Raw genomic sequence first — 7660 nt, 5'->3', positions numbered from 1 at the left:
GAGAGCGAGAATAGGAGGAAATGATTTATGACCTCATGTTCTCAGTGACTGTGGTAATTAAAGTGATTAACTTCAGTGTCATAGTCATTCTTCAATTACATGCAATTATCCCTCACAACAACCTGCTGTCATTGGTACAGCTCAGGGAAAACTGAGAGTTTAGGGAAGGAGAATGTATTTCTTTCTTCTCCCACTCACTCACTCACTCACTCACTCACTCACTCACTCACTCACTCACTCACTCACTCACTCACTCACTCACTCACTCACTCTCTCTCTCTCTCTCTCTCTCGCCCTCTCTCTCTCTCTCTCTCTCTCTCTCTCTCTCGCCCCCCCTCTCTCTCTCTCTCTCGCTCTCTCTCTCTCTCTCTCTCTCTACACATCTCCTCTCCTATTTCGTCACATGTACAGTATTTTATTAAGACAATCATTCTTAAGAATGAATACAGTATGACCTATCATCAGATGTTGTTGAAGAACAGACTCTGATTCTCCTCTCCTACTACATTACCTTCAATAACATCACCCTCATAGGCTTTCTCCAATTACCCTCAATTACCTGTTCCCCAAGTTATCCTCCAATAACATGCCCCAATTAACCCCCTCCTGCCCCACCCGTCCCTACAAGCACCCCCTGGTGGCTGTGTGCCTGTTTTTTAGCCGGGGGCTCATTTCTCCCTATATCAGCATCTCCCCTTCTCTCCTCTTCCTCTCCCTCTTTCACTCTCTGCAGGAGATGCTAGACTGACAGACACTCAATCTCTCTGTCTGTCTGTCCGTCTCTCTTACCAGGATAAGGTTTACTGTTGATAGGTAGGGCAGAGATGGAACATGTTTTTTGTGTGTCTATCACTGTTGTTTCATACAACTGTCTGGTTACAGGTGTCCGTGGTGTATGGTGTATGGTGTATGGTGTATGGTGTGTCTCTTCATTGCCTGCGTTTCTTTGTTCATGTCATTCTATTTACTCAGTGTTCTGTCTGTAAGATCTTGCTTTGATCTCTCTCCTCCAGGTGACGGACTTTCCCAGTCCTCGACCTTGTCTATATCCAGGTAATGTACCTCTGTGGCTGGCTGTGGCTGCTCTGCTGCCTCCTTATCCCTGGGTATGTCTGGGGTCAGTCTGGAGGTGGAGGTGGGGCCTGTCGGCTGATGGCTAACCCCATCTCGGGCAGTGTTTATCGAGCAGGAGATGTGGTCATTGGAGGCCTGTTCCCCGTCCATGTGGAAGCCCCTCTACCAGAGCAGGAGTTCAGGAGTATTGAGGGAAATGTGACATGTACAAAGTACGCAACTCCGAAGTGATGTGTGATGACAGCTTTGTGTCATTGTTTTCACATGTTAAGTGTTTTCAGTTACCTCCTCTCTACCTGTCTCTTCCCTTCCTCTATCTGTCAGGTTCAACCAGCGTGCTTATCGTTGGCTCCAGACTATGATCTTTGCGGTGGAGGAGATTAACCGCGACCCATTCCTCCTTCCTAACCTCACCCTGGGGTTCCTGGCTGCTGACACATGCCTGGCAGAGGGTACTACTCTGGGGGCGGCCCTAACCATGGTGACAGGCCAGGAGGCCTCTGTGGCAGGCACAGAGTGTGGAGCAACCCCTGAGGTGCCCGTCGTCATCGGGGATTCACGCTCCTCAGCCTCCATCGTGGTGGCACAGACCCTCGGGCCGTTTGATTTACCCATGGTGAGACATGGGGTTGGATTACAGACTGGGATGGAAAGAGATAACGACTCTCTTCCAGATTACATTCAAATACCTATTTAAATGACTATTTTACAGATTACACTCAAATATATTTCTAGATAACGCTTACATATTCGATTCAAATATCTATCTTGATTACTCTATGTTCACGGTTCCTCTCCTTCTGCTCTCTGAGTCTTACAAATTCTTATTCTCCCTGACTCTCTTTCTCTATTCTCTCCCAGGTGAGTTATTTTGCCTCCTGTGCCTGTTTGAGTGACAACTGGAGGTACCCGTCATTCTTCCGTACAATACCCAGCGATGCCTTCCAGGCTCGGGGCATGGCCAGGCTGCTGCATCAGCTGGGCTGGGAGTGGGTGGGGCTGGTGTCAGGGGATGATGACTATGGAAAGTTTGGGGTTCAGATGCTTCTCCAAGATCTCCAAGGATCTGGGGTTTGTGTCGCCTACGCAGAGGTCATCCCCAAGGTACGACCTCACTCTGATGATTTCTGTCTCTCTTTAACTCTGCTTCGCCCCCTCTCTATGAATATAAAATAGAAACACTCTCTCTGATTTTCTCTGACTCTCTTCCCTCTCTCTCACTGATGGGCATCCCCAAGGTACCATCTCAGAGACGGATCAAGAACATCGTGGACACCATCAGAGGATCTACTGCCAGAGCGGTGGTGACATTCGCCATCGCTCAGGATGCACGGGTAATCAGTTACTGGTCAGAGTATTGTTAAGTATTTGTTACACAACTGTAGCAGAGTGTTTTTGTCCTTCCATGTCTTGATGCCCTTTATAGACAAGTATTTTCTTATTGATAATCATGTACTTCAACTTGACTATCTTGATCTTTTTAACCGTCTCATTCTTCAGGCCCTGATGGAAGAGGTTGTCCGTCAGAACATAACGGACAGGCAGTGGATCGCCTCGGAAGCCTGGGTCACCTACTCTACTCTCTCTTCCCCCAAAAACCTGCCCTCTCTTGCCGGGACTATTGGATTTGCCCTGAAGAAAGCTGTCATTCCCAGCCTGGGGCCTTTCCTAACACGCCTCCGTCCTGATGGGGAATACCAGAAATCCGACCCCTTCCTGAGGGAATTGTGGGAGGAGATTTTTAGGTGTTCTCTGGGGATTGACCTCAGCATGACCCCGTCGTCCCGGCGACAGTGTACTGGTTCAGAGGTCATAGGTGAGGGAAAGTTTACAACTAATGTGTTTTATGTGTCCTGATCCATTCCCGATGTTGTCTCAGTAAAATGAAGTGTCAATCCTAGGTGAGGGGAGAGCCAGTATGCTGACGTGTCTCAGCTGAGAGCCAGCTACAATGTGTACAAGGCTGTTTACGCCATCGCCCACGCCATTCAGGACATGGTGGCCTGTCCACCAGGGGAGGGACCCTTTAATAGTGGACAGTGCCCTGATATCAGGAAGCTTCAGCCCAGCCAGGTGACAATACCATGTTGATCTGTTTCCAGGTTAACAACTCTAACGTTTCCAGTCAGGATACAATGGAAACACTTTATAAGTCTTGAGCACTAAAAGCCCAAAGCCAACACTGGTTCTAACTCTTAATCCTGTTTCAATAAACCTTTTGTCTTTGAGATTGCTCATTATCTGAGGAGAGTGAACTTCAGTACTCCTGTGGGGGATTTGATCCACTTCGACATGAATGGTAATCCGCCTGCCTCTTATGACATCATCAACTGGCATGTGACCCACGAGGGGACAGCAGAGTTTGTCCAGGTCGGCCATTTTCTGTCTTCAGTGGGAGTGGACGACCAGTTTCACATCAATATGGAGAAGGTGGTGTGGGGAGGAGGCAGCAGAGATGAGGTGAGTACCATTTAGCTAAGTTTCTCTGAAGCAGAGAGGAGTGTGTGTGTGTGTGTGTGTGTGTGTGTGTGTGTGTGTGTGTGTGTGTGTGTGTGTGTGTGTGTGTGTGTGTTAGAAAGAGACTTGTTTAGTTTCTCTCCCTGAAAGGCAGTCATACAGCAAAGAGAAAGACAGGGGAAAAAAAAGTTCAAATAACACATGAATGTTCAGACAGGAAGCTCTGTCATCAATATGATACTGAATGTTAGTTCAGACAGGAAGCTCTGTCATCAATATGATACTGAATGTTAGTTCAGACAGGAAGCTCTGTCATCAATATGATACTGAATGTTAGTTCAGACAGGAAGCTCTGTCATCAATATGATACTGAATGTTAGTTCAGACAGGAAGCTCTGTCATCAATATGATACTGAATGTTAGTTCAGACAGGAAGCTCTGTCATCAATATGATACTGAATGTTAGTTCAGACAGGAAGCTCTGTCATCAATATGATACTGAATGTTAGTTCAGACAGGAAGCTCTGTCATCAATATGATACTGAATGTTAGTTCAGACAGGAAGCTCTGTCATCAATATGATACTGAATGTTAGTTCAGACAGGAAGCTCTGTCATCAATATGATACTGAATGTTAGTTCAGACAGGAAGCTCTGTCATCAATATGATACTGAATGTTAGTTCAGACAGGAAGCTCTGTCATCAATATGATACTGAATGTTAGTTCAGACAGGAAGCTCTGTCATCAATATGATACTGAATGTTAGTTCAGACAGGAAGCTCTGTCATCAATATGATACTGAATGTTAGTTCAGACAGGAAGCTCTGTCATCAATATGATACTGAATGTTAGTTCAGACAGGAAGCTCTGTCATCAATATGATACTGAATGTTAGTTCAGACAGGAAGCTCTGTCATCAATATGATACTGAATGTTAGTTCAGACAGGAAGCTCTGTCAAATATGATACAATGTTAGTTCATGATACTGAATGTTAGTTCAGACAGGAAGCTCTGTCATCAATATGATACTGAATGTTAGTTCAGACAGGAAGCTCTGTCAACAACATGATACTGAATGTTAGATATTTCTGTGGTCAGATTCCTCACATTTTCCCCAGAGGGGCCCAGTAAACCTGTGTGTGTGTGTGTGTGTGTGTGTGTGTGTGTGTGTGTGTGTGTGTGTGTGTGTGTGTGTGTGTGTGTGTGTAATAATGGTGATAATAGTGATGATGATGATGATGACTGCGTCCTCCCCACCGTCCGGTAGGTCCCTGTGTCTATATGCAGTGCTGCCTGTCCCCCTGGTACCAGACATGCGGTACAGAAGGGGAGGCCCGTTTGCTGCTTCGACTGTCTGTCCTGCGCTGAGGGAGAGATCAGCAACACAACAGGTCGTCTATCAACTTTTCTCATTCTAATTCATATTTGAATGGTCCTGATTCTGACTGGTCCTGATTCTGACTGGTCCTGATCCTGACTGATACGGGTCCTGACTGGTCCTGATTCTGACCGGCCCTGAGTCTGACTGGTCCCCATTCGTATCTGGTCCTGATTCTGACTGTTCCTGATTCTGACTGATCCTGGTTCTGACTGGTCCTGATTCTGACTGTTCCTGATTCTGACTGTTCCTGATTCTGACTGGTCCTGATCCTGACTGGTTCTGATCCTGACTGGTTCGGATACTGCCTGGTCCTGATTCTGACTGGTCCTGATTCTGACTGGTCCTGATTCTGATTCTGACTGGTCCTGATTCTGGCTGGTTCTGACTGGTCCTGATTCTGACTGGTCCTGATTGGTTCTGACTGGTCTGATTCTGACTGGTCCCGATTCTGACTGGTCCTCGTTCTGACTGGTCCTGGTCCTGACTGGTCCGGGTCCTGACTGGTCCTGGTTCTGACTGATTCTGACTGGTCCTGGTTCTGACTGGTCTTGGTTCTGACTGGTTCTGATTCTGACTGGTTCTGATTCTGACTCTTGATTTCTGTTCCTTCTCTGTCAGGGTCAGTTGAGTGTATCAGGTGTCCAGAGCGGTTCTGGTCCAACCCAGATCATACGGCCTGCGTCCCACAGCTGGTGGACTTCCTCTCCTACAGCGACACCATGGGCGTCATCCTGTCCGTCATCTCAGTTTCCGGGGCAACGCTCACAGCTGGTGCCATGACCACCTTCTTCTACCACCGCCATACTCCCCTGGTGAGTTGAATCATGTGATCATAGAAATACAATGAATAGAATGGGTGTCCCCATTCAAGTCAATGACGGCATAACGGATGGACTGGCAGACATTGTTCCCGATGTCAGGAAGTAAAAGCTGGAAGTGTACCCTTCAAACTGTGCTGTGATTTGTTGAGACAACTCTACTTATATTGCAAAAAATACATTCCATTGCATGAGAGACATCAGTTCGTACTGTGTCACATAAGGACGAGATTTATGACGTCACTCTGTCTAAATTATCATTCTCTGTCTCGTTCCAGGTGAAAGCCAACAACTCTGAGCTCAGCTTCCTGCTCCTGCTGTCACTCAAACTCTGCTTCCTGTGTGCACTGGTTTTCATTGGCTGGCCGAAGCCATGGACTTGCATGCTGAGACACACCCTGTTTGGTGTAAGCTTTGTGTTCTGCATCTCCTGTCTGCTCAGCAGGACTGTGGTGGTGCTGGTGGCCTTCAGGGCCACTCTGCCTGGAGAGAACATGATGAGATACTTCAGCCCAGCTCAGCAAAGGATGGGCATCTCCATCTGCACACTCATCCAGGTGAACATCTAGTTTTTACTATTGGAATTTATTTATTTCCTTCACTGACCATATTCTGTTGTTATGGTGACTGTGTTTTTTCCTTCCAAACCCCTTTCCCTTCCACAGGTGCTGATCTGTGTGCTGTGGCTGGCCCTAGCTCCACCCCGGCCGGCTGAGAGGGGGGACAGAGAGGGTCGGGGGCCGAGGGTGGTCCTGGAGTGTGACGTGGGCTCTGTGGTCGGCTTCTCTCTGGTGCTGGGCTACATTGGCTTGCTGGCCTCTCTCTGTCTCCTCTTAGCCTTCCTGGCCAGGAAACTCCCTGACACCTTCAACGAGGCCAAGCTCATCACCTTCAGCATGCTGATCTTCTGTGCTGTATGGATCTCCTTCGTCCCTGCCTACGTCAGCTCTCCTGGGAAGTACACTGTAGCTGTGGAGATATTCGCCATCTTAGCATCCAGCTTTGGGCTGCTGTTCTGTCTGTTTGCTCCAAAGTGTTTCATCATCCTCCTGAGACCAGAGAGAAACACCAAGAAACACATGATGGACAAATAGAAACCACCAAGAAACACATGATGTCCAATTAGAAACCACCAAGAAACACATGATGTCCAATTAGAAACCACCAAGAAACACATGATGTCCAATTAGAAACCACCAAGAAACACATGATGTCCAATTAGAAACCACCAAGAAACACATGATGTCCAATTAGAAACCACCAAGAAACACATGATGTCCAATTAGAAACCACCAAGAAACACATGATGTCCAATTAGAAACCACCAAGAAACACATGATGTCCAATTAGAAACCACCAAGAAACACATGATGTCCAATTAGAAACCACCAAGAAACACATGATGTCCAATTAGAAACCACCAAGAAACACATGATGTCCAATTAGAAACCACCAAGAAACACGAGGGACAAATGTGAAATGACACATACTCATTTCGTGATTTAAGGATTGTAGAATGTCCATTCTGTTTGAAAACATACATTTCCGGGTAAACTTTCACCATATTACCTTGTTAATACCAACAGTTGAAGTCGGAAGATTACATACACCTTAGCCAAATGCATTTAAACTCAGTTTTTCACAATTCCTGACATTTAATCCTAGTAAAAATTCCCTGTGTTAGGTCAGTTAGGATCACCAGTTTATTTTAAGAATGTGAAATGTCAGAATAATAGTAGAGAGAATGATATGTTTCAGCTTTTATTTCTTTCATCACATTCCCAGTGGGTCAGAAGTTTACATACTCAATTAGTATTTTTAGCATTGCCTTTAAACTGTTTAACTTGGATCAAACGTTTTGGGTAGCCTTCCACAAGCTTCCCACAATAAGTTGGGTGAATTTTGGCTCATTGCTCTTGACAGAGCTG

At 46.3% G+C, this 7660-nt stretch overlaps 1 pseudogene; it reads left to right on the top strand.

Annotated features, from left to right (window-relative positions):
- The first annotated feature begins 1056 nt into the window (after positions 1-1056).
- LOC112267492 lies at positions 1057-6866 on the top strand (annotated as a pseudogene).
- The last annotated feature ends 794 nt before the right edge of the window (positions 6867-7660 follow it).

The sequence above is a fragment of the Oncorhynchus tshawytscha genome, linkage group LG14, assembly GCF_018296145.1.
Source record: "Oncorhynchus tshawytscha isolate Ot180627B linkage group LG14, Otsh_v2.0, whole genome shotgun sequence".
In the NCBI taxonomy this organism is placed as follows: domain Eukaryota; kingdom Metazoa; phylum Chordata; class Actinopteri; order Salmoniformes; family Salmonidae; genus Oncorhynchus; species Oncorhynchus tshawytscha.
The sequence above is the reverse complement of the archived record's forward strand: the minus strand, read 5'-3'. Positions and strand labels throughout refer to the sequence as shown.